General features: G+C 44.4%; 1 protein-coding gene across 5 annotated transcripts in view; it reads right to left on the bottom strand.

Moving 5' to 3' along the window:
• The window catches only part of ZHX2 (zinc fingers and homeoboxes 2), a 76,485-nt gene that overhangs the window by 38,894 nt on the left and 17,332 nt on the right, over nucleotides 1-20,259 (bottom strand). The window contains exons 1-3 of one of the 5 annotated variants that reach the window (XM_027684489.1): nucleotides 7,724-7,862; nucleotides 5,326-5,398; nucleotides 4,449-4,637 (exon numbers count right to left, since the gene is read on the bottom strand). The gene's annotated coding sequence lies outside the window, so the exon portion shown is untranslated. Of the gene's footprint in view, nucleotides 1-1,038; nucleotides 1,175-4,448; nucleotides 4,638-5,325; nucleotides 5,399-5,844; nucleotides 5,903-7,723; nucleotides 7,863-20,259 lie in introns of those variants that run through there. The other 4 variants (XM_027684490.1, XM_027684488.1, XM_027684487.1 and 1 more) reach the window with 4 other exon arrangements.

The following is a 20,259-nucleotide window of genomic DNA, read 5'->3' as shown; positions in this document are numbered from 1 at the left end:
AGAGTAACTGCAGATTTGCATTACATTTGCTTTGTGTCTTAGAAACAAGAATACATTTCTCACAACCAATAAATTAATGATTTTTATTTTTTTTAATTTTTTGAAGCTGACAGATTGGAGTGGGGGACATACGACACCGACCCAACCAAAAGAGGTGACTGAAATACACTTCATTGCTAACCCTTTGTAGTAGTAATTGTAATAGTTCTTACTCCAGCCTGCCAAAAGCTGTTTTAATTAAATATTAAAAAGCTATTTGTTAAAATAACGTTGCCATAGCAACTAGAGAAAGCTAAAATATCCTGGCGCTTCTGACTCACAGCATATTAATCAACCAGCAGCTATTATATAATGAGCACCCCCTTGGAAGCGCCGGCAGGAGCCACAGCACCGAATGCCAGAATCCAGAGCCCCCGGGCTGGTCAGGCTCCCTGCCACACTGCTCTGTGTGCTTGCTGCCTGCTCCCAGCTCAGGCAGGGCTAGGTGGTTATCTGGGCTCATCCCATGAATCACATGCCCCAATATTTTGGGGAAGCCATGCTGGAGCACTCTCGGTCAGTACATTCCCACAGGAGCACAGAGGCTGATAGCACTGGGCAAGGGGAATTTTGGTGAGGGCATCATGGATAGCGGCTCCCCACGTGCCCACAGCAGCAAGGGGCTTAGGTGGCTCCTGCTCAGCAAGGCCTGACCACCTGCCTGTCTTGCAAATGCAGTGCTTGTACCAGATCTATTTCTGTAATTTTTTTTTTAATTATTGGAATTATTTCTTGCAGCAAGCACCTTCCTACCATCAGGCCACCTGTGCAAAACTCCGAAGGAGTGGAGATTAAACCCTGCAAGGGCAAACAAGCTCTGCTGCTCACCCAGAATAGCTTGTTTTACAGATTTAAAAACCCAAAACAGAACAAAGAACCACAAACAACCACTCCCGCATCGCATCTAAACCCTCCAGAAGATGAAAAAACCTTTCTACACTCTGTCCATGCACCACAAGAATGGCAACCTCAGCCATCCAGCAGTCAAAGCTGGCTGACCTGTGGCTCCTGCTGGCACTCACCGCCAGTCCTTGAGAGGCTTTGCCCTGGGGACATAGCTCATATTAAGAGGCAGTGGAATATCTCCTATTGCCTTTCCATGCTGGACGATCACCACGTGGTCTGCAATGATGGGAACAGCTGCAGGAGAGAGTTGGGTAGTTGAGGTCTAGACCAATGTTGGCTTAGGGGAAGAGTACTGGGAGACAAAGCAAAAAATTGAGTCATTTAGGGGGAGGAAGGTGGTTCCCAACTCCATCTGAGCAACACAGCTGCACTCTAAAGTCCCCTTCCTCTTTTTTTCCAATGGAAAATAAATACCTAACCACGTAGTTATTAACCAAAAGGAACGTGATTAATATTACAGCATTTGTATGCCAGCTTCACTTTCCTGCTGCTTTGTTTGGGTGTCACAGGCTGTGACTATGACAACCACAAGCAGTTATTGGACTGATGTCATTTGTGACATCATACTTAATGGAAAAGGAGGAAGAGACACTATCAAAAGTAAGAAGAACGGAACAAAACCTGCTTTCGCCTCTTCAGGCACCATCAGCTCCTGTCTACAGAGCCAGATCCCAAAGGACCACCACACTAGGGCTGCAGGACAGCCAGGTAGCAGCAACCCTGTTCTTACCAAAACCTGGGCAGCACTCAGCTCTTGGGAAAACCTGCCCTCTTTCCACCCCTCAGCTATGAACTGCAAATCTGCAGTTACATGGAAGAAATCTCCTCATCCCTTCTCAGCTGGGAACTGCAATGGAGGCTTTTGGCTAAGCCTCATCTCTCCTGACTAAGTTTCTCCTGCTCTCCAACCAACTTCTCTTCCACATCTCTATTCTTCAGTTGTAACAGTATTCCCCCCCCTTTTAAAAATAATACACAGTCTGTCCAACATTTCCAGACAGTCAGCTGACTGAAAACAGGGAGAACGTGCATGGATTTTGCGGGGAGTGCACTGTTTGGAGTGGTGGCTTTTCTGGTGTCAAGTGCAAGTGACTGTTTCAGTCTTCGAGGGCTGCTGCAGCTGCTGCCCAATCCATTGCCCCATGTAAGAGCAAGGAGGCAGTGCCACTGCTGCATTTTGTAAAGCTGTTTCTGTGAGTAGCGCTGGCACTCCTAGGATACACTGCTGTCATTTTCTTTGCAGAAAGTGTTTGCAAATTCACTCCTCAAGCTCCAAGTTATAAAAATAACCCCAAACCTATCTAAATCTTATCTGATAAAGAATAATTCACTGCAACAAGTGCCTCCTTTACAGTTATACATCTAGAAGCCTTGACATAAATGAGTTAATTTTTCCAAGCTAGTTTCCCCCAAATTTTTCCAATACATAAAAGCACTTCTCTGTCCTCCCTGCTCTCCTGCCAGACCTGCTATGCCTCTGCAGTCCAACACTGCAGCCTGCCCTGGGCATTCCCTGATCTGCAGCTACCTCACCAACTTGTCCTCACGCAGAGACCTGGGGTCAGAGAGCCACCACATCACCACGCTACAGCTGAGGATGCTTCTCCTTGAGCACATACAACCTGAAGGGAACCCTCCCCTGCATCCTCCCAGGGCTTGATCCTCCACCAACAGATGGCTCTGCCTTGGACTGCTCTGAGAACAAAACTTCATCAGGGGAATCCTGCCCACAAAAAAAGGGGGTATTGCTCTTAAATAGCAGAATAGATGCTGCTTAACAAAGGGAAGGTGAATTAAAGCCTAACAGATGAAGCAACCACCACTCACGGTTTGCTCATCAGTGTCCCAAGCCCACCAGAAGTGGCAGGAGTTTCCCAAACCAACACCATCTCTGACTGCTCATAATACAGCATGTCAGCTCTTGGTTTAGGTCTCCTCTGAATGGGTGTCAGTCAAGGCCACCCTAAGCCACAGCTGCATCCCACACTGCCATCCGTTGCAGGGGATGGCACCTCTGGGAGCAGCCGCTGGCAAGCTCCACCTTTGGATACCAGCAGACAAACAGAAAAAAGGAGATGGCAAAGAAGCCTTCTTTTCTTTCTCTCCCTCCATCAAATCTCTCACTGAACACCTGATCCCGAAACATTCTGCAGGGCAATATTGCAAGAAGATGCAGAGAGCAGATGTACAGGAACTGAATTCTTCCAGCTCTGGTTTCTCCTTGAGCTTCTGAGCAAGAAGTCAGCATCACCCTGCTACAGCCACCTCATGCTCCCCAGTTCCTCACTCAGGCTTCTGTCATGCAGCCAGAGTGGGAGAAGACAGGTAAATGAAACTTAAAAGTCTCTTTTCATTCCTGAGCTGCAACTACATCTTGCTGCAATAATTTCAGAGCCATCTGAGACCATACATACCTGGGCAGCATCCAGGCAGGCTGTTCTTGTTTTCTCTCTTATCCTCTTAACACAGCTATGATATATCAGAGGCACGTGGACTGCATGCCTTCCTCAGCATTGCTGCTTTGCTTTGACTTAAAAACACAGACAACATTTACCTGCGACCAGCAGCCCTCCTTTGAAGGGCAGGGCAGATCCCCACATTTATTCCCTTTGTGTAAGCAACCACCACAGGGGTGCATTAGGATGTAGATTCATTAGGACCACAGAAATGCTTCCCAAATTTCAACACTGCCTACCTAACAGAAAACCAAGAAAATTTTATTTTTGAGATGAGCAAAGAGCACTTCTCACGTGTGGATATGTACACATGGCATCTTTCTGCTGAATTTTCTTCACTTTCATCAGTATCTACTCTTCCCATCACTCTGAAGCCAACACATCTGTAAATAACAGGCCAGAGCCCATCCTGTGCAATGCTTTGTAAGCGACTGACAAAAAATAAACCCCACAGCTCAATTAGCAGGTCTTGTGTGTCAGTCACTAAGGAGTCAGGAGAAAACATACATGATTCAAAGGAATAATATAAACCATGGACCACTTTACTGAGGGATGAGCAATACAAAACATTGTCACCACTTCACATCCCTTTTCTCCCAATAACTGCACTGATTGCCGGGATCCTTCACAAAAGGCTGAAAGTAGGATTCTTTTTTCTTTTTTTTTTCTTTTGCTTACCAATTCCTGAATGCTTGTTAGGTGTTTATTATGAAATTTGTACCACATCTTTACCAAACATGGATTGACTTGGTTTCTCTCCTATTAACAAAACACAGCCCTTTCTTTTTTCAGGCTGATTTCAATTTGGGGTTTTATTCTGTTCTAACCCAAATAGATTTTGTTGTTGTAACAGAAGACAGGCTGTAAGCCACTGAAATAAAAATGGAAACAGAACTCCACTGATTTCCAAGTAACCATAAATTTCCATCACCATAGAACAGGGTAAAAATGGGATGGGAGTTGATCTGATTTTAAAAACTTCAAAAAAACCCCTTATTCAACCCCTCTACTAAGAAAATTTACTTACAAAAAAAGCAATTTACTTACAGAAAGCAATGAAGCCCTGAACAATAGCATCCAAACCCTCAGTCCAAATTTCTGCCCTGTTATTCAGCCTCACATCAGACCAGAGAAGCTGCTCCAGGAGCCCACACTGCACCAGGCAGACAGTCAGAAACTCCAGCCAAGGCTTCCTGAGCAGGGTCTAATGTAGCCCTGCCTGGTCCACCTGCAGAACTGCAAATAAGCCACAGCTGATGGAAATCACAGCTCAAACCCTTTAGCAATGCACAGAAAAAGGTCATAGTGCAGATGCTCCTTAAATATACACTTTTTTGGGAGGGGAGGGGTTTATATATATGTAAAAGCTCCTGGCCAAGCTGATTTGGAGCAAGTGTGCAGGTGTCTCCTGTGGTATAAAACTTCCTTTGAAGCTATTTTATCACATCAGGAAAGAGCCAAATATTGGATAGTTTTCCATTTTGAAGACAGGGCTGGGGTGTTGTGCACACAGACAAAAACAACCTCACAGCCAATCTGTGCTCTTCTTTACTTTCAAAACACACAAGCACCCTCAAATCTTCACCAAGATTGTGTCTTTCAATGGCTTGGAAACAACAAATAAGGTTCAGATGGTGCTAATGGTCCATTCTGCTGACCATATTCTCAGTTAAATGCATTCATGTGGTTCATATCTGCAGTGAGATAATTATTCAGCCTATGTGGTAATACAATGCTGACTTTATTTTGTGGGTTGCAAAGAGGTGCCAAAGGCACTCAACTGGTTCCAAAAGACTGGATTTGCTTGCTGTAAACATTTCTTGAAGTGTCTTTAAAAGAAAAAAAAAATTAAACATTCTCCTTCTGTTTGGGCAAGCTTGAATTTCCGTAAAGAAAAACAGAAAAAAAAAAGCTACTCACTCACAGCACTGGATTTCTTACATCGTGGGAATCTCAGTTCTTAATATTTCTTTGAAGGTAAGCAGTACTTCTGACACCTACAAAAGAGGGAAAAGCCATGTAAGTCAAGGAGAAAAGTAAAAGAGGAGAAAATAGCAGCCATCCCTTCCACTGTATGACTGACAATTTAGCTTTTTCACCAGTAGCCGGGAATGCCGACTGACAGGAATTCCAGCAATCTCCTTTTCCAGTAACCACCACTGACAAGCAGAATTTCAAAGATTTGGTCCTCCAGCCCTTTTACAGTAACATGATGAACCTTGGGGCCCTCTTGGGGAAAAAAACATCCACATTTCTTAGGCCAAGCAGACAGTGGAGAGCACTCACACGCTGATGTCCTAAGATACCACTGCTGCGGTTTGCACGGAAATACCCACAAAACATCTGCTGCAGCTGACACATACCAGAACAAACTCTTTGGCTATTGGGAACTTAACAAAATGCCATCAAAACTGTCCTCCTCCTCCTCCTTAAAGGGACTCACCTGCTCTGTCCCAAAGCTAAAGTTGGCTTTCCTCATTTTTGCCTTTTTTTTTTTCCTCCTAAAAGAACAGGAGAGGAAGGTTTAGCTTCAGCAGCTGCAAGAGCAGAACTGATAGAAAAAATTCCCCTTTGGCAGCGGCTGTATACACACCTGAAAAACACTGTGCCTGAAGGTCTGCAAGAACTGGTAAGGAGATAACAAAATGGTCATGGGACTGTTCTGAGTAAAAGAAACACAAGCAGCAAAGCACCCTGCTAGCCCTCCAAGAAAAGAGGCAGAAACTTATTGATTGCTTCAGCAGCACCGTGAGCACAACTTGCATTTTCAGTTCAAGCTTTTCAAACTCGGTATTTGAGTTTGAAGCTCCAGACTCTGTTATCTGGCCAGAGAAAGGTCAGCTGGCAAACCCGAAAGAAATCCCTTGGAGTCTTTTGCTCCTTCCCAGCAGGTTAGGTTGGTATTTTTCTGGCTCTTTTCAAAGGAAGATATGACTTGATTTCCTGAAAGAGTATATTGGCTACTGGAGGAGCTGGGAACCCAGAAACTATTACACAACCATAACCAATTTTTAAGAGCTTAGACCAGAAAAAGCTGCATGTTTATTCATAGATAAAAAGGGAAGCTGCGTCCCGCTTTCCTCTGTCTCAGAGTAAGGCAAAAAAAAGCTACTTTCACTGAATTGTAAAAGAGAAATAAACTCAAGGGATAGCTGCAGATTTAGTGCTCTTAACACCACCACTTTTGGACTCAGCAGGCAACTTTCTGCTGCTCTTCCTCCCTCTTTTGGGTCAAATTCTCCATTCTCACATGGTAGGCTGCAAGCTTAGCATGAAGCAGTTTCTGTATTTAATGGGTTTAGTCTGGTTATCTTTATAGCAAAACTGCTATCTGAAATTCTGCTTTTTCAGTGCTGTGTCCAACACATAGAAGTGATCCTACAACCTCCCGACAGAATTAAAACCACCCCTAGGAGTAAAACACTTTCAAAGAACAAAAAAATCACCTACAGTGCAACACAGGTCCCTATCCTTCCCTTGATCTCAAACCTCTGCTTAGAAAGTTAATTAAAATAAATATGTATGTATGGAGCTGTTGCTTCTTAGGACCGTATAATGAGCCTCACAAATTTTGGTGCTTTTCCTGAAGACCCAGCTGGTGAAGCTTCTGCAAGGATCTCCACTTTTGGAAACATAAAGCAGGAAGAAATCTCCAGAGTTATTAAATCCAATCCCTTGCTGCTGTACTCGTACCGCATGATCCTCTTCAGAAAGTATGCAAAAAGTTTCTGCCCCTCATGGCTATGAGAACATGATTTGGGTTTAATATAACAGCTCAGAAACAAGTTGGTAATATATGTATATAAATATATATACATACATATTTAAGATCTTTCAAGCTATTTCACGGTTCTGGGAGATCTGCTACTGCTTTTGAATGCCTGGAGTTAGGCAACAGTGCAATGACGGAGTCACAAACATGTTTCATATAGAAACATCGAATTTTTTTCAACAGTTAGATAGTCACTGACAAAAACCTTGCCTGAGTTTGTTTGTCTTGAGCATCCCTGCGTGGGCAGCTCTTGAGCAGCCTCCTGTTGGAGGCATGCTTATTCCAAGCCAGCACAAGGCAGGAAAAGTAGCTCTCCTTGACATGAGAGCATCACAATGCCGGGATCAGGCAAATTCAGACCAGACCTCCGTACTGCACAGGAGGGCATTCACACGCAGGCATCATGATCTCACCTACATGAGCTGTGCCACGCAAACACCTCACAGTAATGGACAAGAACTGAGGAGATCTGTTTCTGCTGGCTCCCGTGTGGCATAACGGTGAGTACACATACAGAACAGGTAATGGTGGTTTGTGAGTTACCACCCACCTCCTGGTTCACAGGAATTGCCTGTTTGTTTATGTGGTTCACAGCACGCAGTGAATGATTCCAGCTACCCCCAGCCATCCTTCATTCTCTGCACACCGAGCAGGAGACTCAGCCACCAGCTGCTTCATTATTCTAGATGCTTTCCAAAAAGAGTAACATCTCATGGCAAAACAAAATAAAATAAACAAAAAGGCTTTTAAAACACTTGATAAACACCAGCACTCCACGTGATTTCTGCAACCCAGACACTACAGCGCTAACCACCTGAAAATGGGATTAGTTTGCTTTGTTCGCCATGAAATTTCTCATGAAAAATGAGATTGTTGAGATATCTTTAGTGAGCTAAAATGTAAATGTCGAGCTGCTGTTACAGCATGGAAGAGAAATAATGGTACTTTTTAGATGCTTGACAGAAAAGTTCCTTAGAAACTCCCTCAACCTACAGAAATGATCAATTTTGCAAAAGAACATTTTACAGAGAGAAACGGAGTTGGGAGCCCTGAAAGCACTTGCTTTTCCCAGCTGCGCTCAAGATGAAGGAAAATAAAACCCACACTCCTCCTGACCTCTTTTCCTGAAAGATGCCAGCTTGGTGGTTTAAACCCTGGGGTCAGCTGAAAGCACTGCCATGGAGTAGGTCATGCCAACCCTCCATGGTCCCACCAGGCTTTGGTGCTTCCCCTCAAGCACTGCTGGTGTGCTGGTGATCCATCACCATGGCTCGACTGCCCCGTTGTCCAAAATTTGTGGTACAGGCAATAGGTCAGGACAAACTTCCTTCATGAACCTAATGAGCCCAGGGTTATTGCTTTCCTCTGCTGCTGGCTCAGCGAGGCAGGGATAGCCAAGGCCAGGATGCAGAGTGAGGCACTGGCAGCCACCCATCATGTCCGTGCTCTTCACCCTCCAGCATTTGTTTTGTACCAGGCATTTATTAACTTTTCAGTGCAGCTTATACCTCTATTTCCCTAAAAACTACCATGATCAAAATTACCACCTTAGCGATCTGAATTACTTCTAACAGCAGACTAGAAATGCTTTCTATCGAATTAAATATGCACAGCTGTGTCGGAAATGGGGGGTTTGCAGCCTCTCGATTGCAGACTGTTATTACAGCGTGATTAGCAGATACAAACGTTCCTGAAAGTCGTCTGTCTCCACACGCTGAAAATCCCAGTTATCTCAACAGATCCCAAGAGCCCCAATAGCTCCCGGCTGCTGGTCCAGTCCTCATTAAACATGTATCAAACCTGGCAGACTGCAGAGCAATGGAGCATCATGCTCATGAGCATCCTTACCTTCAACACCTTTTCACAAAGCTAATAAAATTAACCCATCCCTGCCCTCATCCCTACAACAGACACTTAAAATACAATTGAAAGTTTCCATCAAACACCTAGTGAAAAAGCCACTAAAAACCCTTTAGTGCTCCGAGGTCTCCACCTAAGTGCACACACACTGTGCAGCAGACAGTGATGCTCAGAGAGGCCATGGGATAATCTCTCTCACCTCTCCATCCCCAGCGGTCTTATCTCTGTGCCACTCGGCATTCAGCTGCCTTTCTCCAGCCTTTTGAACGACGCTGAAACAGAGATGGGTATTTCCACATCACAGCAGCTGCTGCTGGCAGCCCCTGAGCTCCCCAGGAAAACCTGGCGCTGACCTGTAAAACACAGAGTAGGAGGCTCCTGCCAAGGGCTGTCTTCTCCACCTCGGCAGGGTGACAATCACTCTCAAAAGGCCTTAATCCACACTGCACCATTTGCAGGTATCTGTGAGCAGAAGCTGTCCCACAGAGTCATTCCAAGGCCAGACCATGCTGCAGTTCCCCACCTTCTCCTTCCTCCAGGTAAACTTCTATTATCTACAGGAATGGGCCAAACCCCTCTTTGCAATGCCCTCTTAATATTACCAGCTGCTTTTGGAAATATTCAGAAGCATAAAAATAAGCAAAGAGCAAGTAATAGCAAAATAAGAGTACATAAGAGCAAAAAGCAAATAAGCTGTCTTAAAAAAAAAATAAAGGAAAAAACTTCATAGGTTTAGGCCCATTTTCAGCGTGCAGCACTGTCACAGAAACTATTGTCCCTCTCTTAGAGCTTTAGAAGATTTCAGAAAACATGCTGGAAGCCTGGGAAGCTATCGAGGCCACCTTTGCCTGACTGGCACCCCCAGGGGATTGCTCCAACCTCTTGGCCACAGGCTGCTCAGGTAAGCAGCTCTTACCTTGAAGCTGGTAAGAAAAAGTGGTTTGGCTGCCAGCAACAGCTGCAGTTGGCTTCGGCTGCAAGGTGAAACGGGCCAGTGAGGGTCCTGGCCTGACTTCCCTGGCACTGGACAGACAGATGGACAGTGACTCTGCCACTTCTCATCTCAGTGCTCTCTTAAAACGTATGCAAACAAATAACAACATTAACTCCATGGCCTAGCACAGGGGGATGATCCCCCACGTCTTCACTGAGGTCCTACAGCCTTTCTGCACCTCACTTTCCATTGTTAAGTCTAGTTCATCAGGAACCAGAGCACTGAATCAGAATGAAAGAGAATGGGAAAGCATTGCTCCAAGCAGATTATATTTACTTTTCAACACATCGCCCAGTTGCAGATGTCAGCACAGAGAAAGGTATATTACTTTTTTTCCTATCTCCTTAACTGTTCCTAGCTTCCTTCAACAAATCAAAGTGTTTTCTTGAAGGGTGAGAAATTTCAGTCTCATATACTATTTTAAATTGGCAGCAAGGGGTTTAGAAAAAGAAGAATATCTGACCGCATAAGAAAATTTAACCAGAGAGAGATAGTGATGTCCTGTAGGATTCTGATGAACAGAAAGTTCATTATTAATGTATTTGGCCTTTAGTAAGGTTAAACTATTTCACATTATTTCTCTTAAACCTTGCATTTCAGACTGTCATCCTCTGGTTAGTTACCTACTTGGCCATAGTAATAAATGTGTTGGAAAATAGTTGTCAGACCCTCCTCTGCCAGAACCATGATTGGTAACTGTTTTCCAACACAGTGATTGCTGCACTGTTGTTGGACACTTTTGCTGCCCAACATACGTACAGCAATAACTTTTATTTTAAACAACCAAGATGTGGACTGTTAACCTGCTAATTAATTTTCAACACCACAGGATGTCCTCTTACAGAGTCATAGAATCGCTTAGGTTGGAAAAAACTTTTACGATTGAGTCCAACCCTTAACTCAGCACTGCCAAGTCCACCACTAAACCACATCCCTAAGTGCCACATCTACACATCTTTTAAATATCTCCAGAACTGGGCAGCCTGTTCCAGTGCCTGACCACCCCTTCTGTGAAAATCTTTTTCTAATATCCAATCTAAACATCCCCTTGGTGCAACTTTAGGCCACTTCCTCTTGTTCTGTCACTTGTTATCTGGGAGAAGAGACCCACCCCCCAGCTACAACCTCCTTTCAGATAGTTGTAGAGTGATAAGGTCTCTCCTGAGCCTCCTTTTCTCCAGACTAAATAACCCCAGTTCCCTCAGCTGTTCCTCATATGATTTGTGCTCTAGACCCTTCACCAGCCCCACTGCCCTTCTCTCACACTCCAGCACCTCAATGTCTTTCTTGTAGCAAGGGGCCCAAAACTGGACACAGGATTCGAGGTGCAGCCTCATCAGTGCTGAGTACAGGGGGACAATCATTGCTCTGGTCCCACTGGTCACACTATTTCTGATACAGTCCGGGATGTCAATGGCCTTCTTGGCCACATGCGCACACACTGGCTCATGTTCTTGGCTGTTGACCACCACCCCCCAGTCCTTTTCCTCTGGGCAGCTTTCCAGCCAGTCCTCCCCAAGCCTGTAGTGTTGCAGTCCCTGTGTTCAGATTCATCCAGGTGTCAGATAAGTTTGCTGGAGAGACGTGGTGTAAGTTGTACACTGAGGACACAGCCAAGAAATCACACGCTCCTTCCTCTACCCACTAAATATCCGGGCCCATAACAACAGCAGTGCTATAGTGGAAAAGATCAAAAGAGAGAACTGAAGTGAACACAATACAAAAACATGCTACCCCACATCAGTCCCCACAGGCCAAATGCATTTGGAAAGGACAGGGGTCATCCTTCGAGACTGCCTCTAAGAGAAGGCAGGTAGGAAAAGTGTTGTGAGCAGCAGCCCATCAGCACAATTTCACATATGGATGATGCTGGACTGCAGCCAGAAACATCACCAGCTATTTTCACTGCTTAGATGCACTGTCAAGTGACACAATCCAAGGCCTCCCAGTACGACTGTTAGGTTTGGCCTGGTCTCTCCAGTTTCAGCCTGATTTCCTCACCACATGACACAGCCCAACAGCAGTCACTCTTTTCTCCTGCTCTTAATTCACTCCCTCTTTTGTTTCCCTCCACCCTCAAGCTGAAAAGAAAAACAAAACAAACAACTTAAAAGTGAAAAAAGCAAAACTGATCAAGACCAGACAATGACTACATTTTGCTGCCACAAAAATAAATACAAGGGGAAGGGGTTTCCCTTTGCTGGCTGTTTAGACCGTTCGTACTTTTGGCTGTAAGCACCAATGTGTTTGCAAATTCCTGCCAAACACAGCAGCCATCAACATAAAAGGGGTAAAATAAAGAAATGAGCACAGGGTGTAAATATAAAAAAAGAAATCACTTTGCTCCTCTCAGATAATTGTATTTATGCTTCATTCGCTCATGAAGACCAGCACCGTTACGTCTCATTGAGTCTCCTTACTTTCAGTAAGAGCATCCCTGTGCCTTATCTGGATAGTTCAGTGAGATGCACCTGGGTCAGCAGCCCCACATATTTCAGCCTGGTGACCTATTTTCAGCTACACATAATCACGGAGCCACAAACAGGCCATAGGAAAGGCTGCCTTATATGTTGCTATACGTTCCTGCTCGGTGCTGAGCTTCAGCTGCTCTCCTCACTGCAAACTCCTGGAGCTCCAGTTTGACTGGAACATCTCCCGGGGCACATTCCTGCCTGCTGCACTTCTCCACCCTGCACAGCCCCAGTGCTGTCTCTTCAGTGCTCCCACGTTCCAGCAAATGGAGACAAAAGGGGAAAGTCAGCACACACCAATCGCTTAAAGGGTTCAGTCCCAAGGACTGGGAAAGCTTGTGGAAATCCCCACAAAGCAGTTGCTTTTGAGGTCTTTCCTCTCTATCTTAGGGATAGGCAGCACAGCCTGGGCACTGCATCTGCTTATTCTACTCAGAATCAGTAACTGGGCCCATCCTTCCCCTCCAGCTAGACTTTAAGGCCAAGAATACAAAGGGATGGAATGAAACTCTCCTACAGCCTGCCAGTCTTTCAGTCCCTATTTCAATCCGTCCTATTGATTTATCATCTTCACTGCACCAATGTCTGCACTGAACACTGATTTGTTATGTGTCCTGGTCCACAGCCCTAAACAGCCTGAGATGTTTCTGGAAGCCAAAGCAACAGAGGTTCAGATACTCAATGTGTGATTCCTGCAGATCTAAGTTCTGTATTGGAATCAAATTAAAATTTGGATCCTCCTTAGTTTGAGAGGTGGGCCCATGGGAATTTCACGAGGTTTAACAAGACCAAGTGGAAGGTGCTGCACCTGGGTTGGGGAAACCCCCAGTTCAGGCTGGGGGATGAACAGATCAAGAGCAGCCCTGCTGAGAGGGACTTGGGAGTGCTGGTGGATGAAAGACTGGACATGAGCCGGCAACGTGAGCTTGAAGCCCAGAAAGCCAAACGTGCACTACCAGCAGGTTGAGGGAGGTGATTCTGCCCATCTACTGCGCTCATGAAATCCCACCTGGAGTGCTGCATCCAGCTCTGGGGTCCCCAAGCACAGGAAGGACACTGACCTGTTGGAGCGAGTCCAGAGGAGGCCACAAAGATGATCAGAGGGATGGAGCACCTCTCCTATGAGGAAAGGAGTGAATTGGGGTTGTTCAGACTGGAAAAGAGAAAACTTCAGGGTGACCTAATTGCAGCCTTCCAGTACCTGAAGGGAACTTACAGAAAAGATGGAGCAAGACTATTTAGAAGGGCATGTAGTGACAGGACAAGGGGGAATGGTTTCAAACTGAAAGAGATTGGATTTAGATTAGATACACTGAAGAAATTCTTTATTGTGGGGGTGGTGAGGCACTGGAACAGGTTGCCTAGAGAACTTGTGGATGCCCCATCCCTGGAAGTATTCAAGGTCAGGTTGGATGGGTTTTTGAGCAACCTGGTCTAGTGGGAGGAGTCCAGGCCCATGGCAGGGGGGTTGGAACTAGATGACCTTTAAGGTTCCTTCCAAACTAAACCGTTCTATGATTCTACTGGAAAACATCTGGAGCAGCAGACACTTTTCACAGCTTTCTATCTGATTCAGGATCTAGGACATAATTACATTTCTGAGAGAGAACCCTACTACTACTTGGATACACCTTTGCCGCTCAGTCCAGTAGGAGCAGGTTTGAACAAAGGAAGATAACATGCAATTCACATCCTACTGTGAAGAGCTGTTCAGGAGAAATGCACTTTCACCTTTCAAAAATCGGACAAAATCAGATTTCATACAAAATTTATCTTATCTTTCCACATAACCAGAAATATGACATTAAATTTCTTCTGTCTCATGGTACATTTAATGAGGGGAAAAAAATGTACAAGTGCACACCCCTTTCTCCAGTGCTCCTTGTTATTCTTACAGAACAATTCTTCAAAGCTGCTGAGACCACTGTATGTTACCTCCTTTTTGAAGGATCAGACACATTGCATCAAAAAGCATGCAGGAAAAGTTCTAGGGCATGAAACCAATTTTTGCACACTTTTATCTGGGTCAGTTTTTCTATTGATTCTGCAAATACTGTATCATTTTTTTAAAGTTGAGGTTTTTTCAGTTTAAAAAGAAGAAAAAGAGAACATCAGAACTTAATTCAAACATCCATCTGAGCCAAGGATTAGTTTTGTTGGGTGATTCCAAATCAAAAAGGTAGATTTTTTTTTTAATAATAAAGTCCAACTAACAGTGAAAGAGCATCGGATTGATTTCTAAATTCAGTAAATGCCCTCTTCCCATACTGCTTCTGTTTTCATTAATACTATTTAACTTCTTTGCTTCTAGGTGCACCAAACTGAACGAGACAGACGCTCAGACTCATGGTTTACCAATAATTCATCCCTTCCTTTCTCTGCCCCTCTGCCAAGTCTTCCTCCATGGTTATGAACTATTTGGCACAGCCCCCAGCTTTGCTTAATGTCATTTCATCAACCCGATGTATGTCTTGAGGTGCTCTGAAACAGAAATAAGTAAGAACCGGCCTCGGGTGACAAAAAGAGCGGATCCTATTTTAGGAGGAGATGACTTGCTGAAGACATCTTGAAGGTCTCGTATTAACTTCATCTGTACATGCATGGGAAATGGAGAAAGGACACTTCCAGGAGGATGCCTACAAACAGTTGACAGATTATAGTAGGAGAGACTCCCAAAATTTGCTTGCACCTTCAGATGACAGCAGAAAAAAATAAATAAAGTAGTTGGGAATTCTAATTAAGTTTTGGTGAAAATAAAGAGCTAATGAACGGCTTTCAAGTGCTTTTTCAGAATGGAATGCTTTTACTTTTGAGAGATGCTTTTTGCATACTTTGGTGGTCGTGTGATGCTAGGAACAACAATGTCCAAGACCCTGATTATCAAGTGTGCTTCTGCTGGAAGCCTGGTGCCTGCTTTGACAAGACCTTGTTTCACAGGGATCTGGGTGCACGGTGAGCAGAGCACATGCACTTCCAAATCAGAGCTCAAGAAGGGTCTGAATAAGCCCAGCGTTTCTTTCCTGGCTCTGGGATGCCTGTCTGGCATGCTCAAGACCCAGAGGATTGTCTGGACAGATCCATCAACCTTTTTACATTCCCTTTTCCCAGCTTGGAGAGCTGGGATGGAAAGATGAGTAATGGTTTCCATCACACCCTCTGTGTGACACAAACAAAACCCCCATCCCAACAGATTTCTGATAGGCAAATGATTAAACCCCAACATTTACTTGCCACAAGTAAATGCCACAAGTAGTGAAGCCTTGACTTCACTAGGGACACCGTGCCAGTCCTGCACTAGGCTGCTGCACGCTGTCTCCAGCATTGCACATCTACAACCAAAGAGCTTCAGACAAGTGAATTGCCCTCTCTGCAGCTGGGCAAGGATGCCCAAGGATGACCCTCCTTCCAGAACCCCATCCTGCTGTACTCCATCCACGGCCGAAGTGTAGTTATCAATATACTTCTAATTGCAGGGATTACTGCTATGTTACACTCTGACTTCTCTCTTCCCCCATGCATTAACTGGTTGCTTGGAGCTTTGCAACCTTTCAAAGAAAATGCCTTGAAAAATAAAGACTGGGAAGGCTCATGTTAAATTGGGAAACGAACACGCCTTGCTGGCTACCCTGAGAAACTAGGACAGGCTTCTCTCGACCAAATCTCCAGGTATCTCTGAGGCTGTAACAGTCGGCACAATTCTTAAAATACACACAGGCTGATTAAAGGCTGGCTTCCAGCATTCACTAGACTTACAGCACTAGCACTGATTCCAAAATCAAACAGACAAGATGATTTTTGATAGAAACCTTCTCCAAATGCAGGGCTGCTCTCTGGACCCTCTCCCTGGCTTGCTCTCTGACCTCACAACACACTCCCCTTGGGAAAGCCAGAGGTACCAAACTGGGCACCAGCAGAGGTACCAACACCTTGAATGTTGATCCAAATTCAAACCAGCAGCTGTTTCAGTGTTGAAGTGGGGAACTTTCTGGGGCTCCTGCCCACCAGCCACCATGCTGCTTCCTCCCTTGCTGGGAGATGCAGCGCAGATGTCTGAGGGGAAAGTGGAGGGCTGAGCCAGGACAGCTAGCCAATGGAGGAGGCAACTGCAGAGCAGATTTCAACACAAATATCCCACCCTAACAGGACACTTTCCCTGGGGGAATGTTTTTATTCCCTGTGTGCCACATCCCAGGCCTGCTCCTTCATCCACTTGCCTCATGTTGAAAATTAACCAGCAAGTACCTTCCCCTCCTCCCCTTCACATCAGGGGGAACAAGGGCTGCTTCCCTTCAGTTGACTTTCCCAACTTCCTCTTAAGTATCAGAGCACCCCCATGACATAATGAATTTAATATGGGAAGTGTATTAATCCTCTAATTATGGATAAGGCAAAGCAAGACTAATAGTCTGGATTTATTTTAGTTATGTCAGTTTAAATTAAGGCTGTGGCTTTGCAAGACTGCAAATCTGGCTTTGTCACGCCCACTACTTGACCAAGACCACCACATCCCAGCAATGCAAAGTGCTGCCTGGCTATGACCCCCAGCAGACCCCAGCTGCTGGCAGATGGTGCCCCTGGCAGCGTATCTGGTGGCTGCCATTCCTGTACCAGGCCAAGGACTGCGGTGCTGGGAGGGCTCCAGCTGCAGCTTCCATCAACACCATCCCCCTGGACTGCCACTCACCCCACACCCTCGAGCGTGCATTCCAGCCTGCTTACCAACACCTCCTAATTTAAATATTTAGGCCACTTTGCCACAAATGTAGATGCTTTTTTGCCCGTGCTCTTTCAGGTGGACTTCAGTAAACAGGTTTTGGCCACCCGTCCCACAGCAGGTCATAATATGGGGGACAGTTTATCATCTCCAACAGAGCTATCAGGCAAATGGGTTAATGCATGAATGTTAATGTACGAAGGTTAATGTATGAATGTGCTGAAACTGAATGGACTCTCTCAAACTAGATTCAGAAATGAATACAGGCAAATACAGTCAGAAGTCACTGAAGAAAGTGAGTGGTAATGCTCAGGTTTATACAGAATCAGAATAGTTTGGGTTGGAAGAAACCTTTAATTATGTATTAATTATTATTATTAAAATGGACCGCAATTCCAATCCTCTACGTATACATGACCTCTCAGTGAAGGAAACAGCGGCTCTGAACTATCTCCTCTGATGCAAGGTTAAGTAAACAACTTTAAACAAAGCTCAGCAACCCTCCAAATCAAGGCAGGGTAGTTACAGCGTTTTTTAGCCTGTCCTTCAGGTATCTTCAAAGCTCTCTGTGAAATCAGTCATAACTTTGCCACTTGACCTCTTTCCTTTGCAACACTGTGACAATTTCCGAATAACTGGGAAGCAGCGCAGCAACATCAGCCTCCACTGTCCAAAGGCAATCTGCAGAGTTTGGATGTAATTTGTATTTATATGATTGTGTTCTCCAAATGAAATGTGTGGTCTAAGCAAAAACATATCCAGAGTCTTCACTGCCTTCATCCAGACTCAGTCATATGCTCTCACATGTCCCACTGAAACAATCAGGACCCCACTTGTGCCCTAAAATCCCCTAGATCACTCTATCCTACAAGGAGCTCTATAATGCTCTGTTCAAAGATGAACAGTGCTCAGAAATTTTCTCTTGATGGATGCTGTATTTAAAATGTTTTTCTACTGTCCTGGGGTTTCACATTTTGGATGTGTGACAAAGCAGATATCGTGTGCAAGGAACTATAAATCCTGACTGCACGGAACTACCTTAAAGCTAGAGCTTTAGGACTGGATATAGACCAAATCTGACCCCTTGAATCAAATTGCTCAGATCATCTCTGCTGCTAAAATAAAGGCAGAATTTTGTCCTGAAAGCTTCATGTTGCTCCTCAGCAGTTTGAAGCAGGGTCTAACTAGAAACCTGTCAGGTTTCTAGTTCGCACCTCAAATAGTCTTGTCAAGTCATACAATCAGCAAGAAGCAGCCAAGGCAGGGTTTTGTTGTCAGGGAATGTAAACAAATAGCAGGCAGTGCTGTTCATCCATCTCAGGTTGGTGCATATAATTTTAATTAAAGCATTTATGTAAATACAGATGCAAATTAGGTTCAGTATAGCATCTGCCAAATTACTATCAAAGACCTGAGGCTACTGGCAAATTATCAGCATGAGCTTTCATGATGTGAGGGTACCAAATCCAGTCTTGGTACAGATGCTGTATATTTTATTTGGCTTAAATTGGTAGTAAAATACCATACTGGTACATACAAAAGAAGCTAAATAGTCTTCCATTTGAAAAAGAGCACTTCGTAGGTAAACCAACATCATTAAAATTCATCCTTTAGACAGCCTATGTCTAGCAAGCAAAAAACCTCCTTTCGAATTTCTGCAACACCTATCAAAGAAACTCAAAGTGCCTCTGAAATGTTAATTAATCGATACTCTCCCCAAGGGATATCTATTTTAAAGATGGTTATATGGAGCCTGCACTCATCTCTCATTTGCCAAAGGCTCGCAGGAGGGAAAGCCACAGATATTGAATCTGGATCTAGGAGACTTGAGTCCCTGCTCCTCCGCGTTCTCATCACAAGACCTCCCACCACAAATATCACACGAACTTGCTCACACCCAAGAGGTGTGAACCTCTTTGGCCTACATATCACTGCCTCAAAGTAGTGTTAACTTGAAAACCTTGTTAACCCTGAAAAGGCAATTACATGACAAGAAAAATAAAGGAAAACAAATCACAAGGGGAGAAAAAAAAAACCCCAATATTTGAAAACTGAAGGAATCTTAGATCATGCTGAAAGGATCTTATCTTTGGAAAATGAAAAGGTATGACCAAGATAATGTTCACAGCAATATCAGCATCAACTTCTGCTGACTATTTCTTCCTTCCAGGTGCAATTCCATCTTTAGGGCCTTGCAACTCTCCTTCTTTTTTAACCCTCCAGTAAGACCAATGCTTGGAAAGAGGCAATAGCTCCTAACGTTGAAGAACAGACTTAACCAGATCAATATCAATGATGCTTAAGCACATGCTTAACATTTTCCCTCCAATATGCTTGCAAATTTCCCAGGGTATGAAATTCCCACTGGCACTGAATGAAGTGAAATCCAATTTATTCAGAACGGAAGCATGAAGTTGTTTGGAAACAATTATTATTACCCATTCTGAGAAACAGGAGAAGGAAACACAGTAAGGTTTGGAGTCACACAGGCACATTCATAGCGTGACAAAACGTGACACATACATGACATATCACTACTATGCCAATGTTGTTTGGAAGACATTTGTAACCAGCATTTTGTAAGCATATGGTCACATACTGGCCCCTTCCTGTGCTCAAAATTAAAAACAAAACAGAGGGACAGGAGCTAAAGGCATGAAGCCACAGACTGGCCTGTTTGCATTCCTTTGCCCTGATATCAGTTATAATGACTGCACAGTAATTTAAATGCTTTGCTTATTGACTTGTTTGTCTTTAGAATTTTGCTTCCAAAAAACCCCAAACTAAAACCCAAGTAACAGGTAAAAATAACAAGTGTTGGTTTTGAACACTGGGACACCGGTGTGAATTCCTACAGTTACTGTGATTTCATGGCTGCAGGGAGAGTGTGGAAGAGGGGGACTGAGAAATGGAAATGATACTGAGGTTGCATTTCCTGTTATCTATTGCAACAGGCTAAATGTGAGAGCTTCATGCCCTTGGAAGTCAGATATCCCTGTGATCCATGGCTATTAAGAGAACTGGGGTGCATGTATATATATATATAT

This window comes from Neopelma chrysocephalum, unplaced genomic scaffold (genome assembly GCF_003984885.1).
Source record: "Neopelma chrysocephalum unplaced genomic scaffold, ASM398488v2 Primary Assembly neopelma1_66, whole genome shotgun sequence".
In the NCBI taxonomy this organism is placed as follows: Eukaryota; Metazoa; Chordata; class Aves; order Passeriformes; family Pipridae; genus Neopelma; species Neopelma chrysocephalum.
This window is presented reverse-complemented; position numbering and strand designations above follow the sequence as displayed.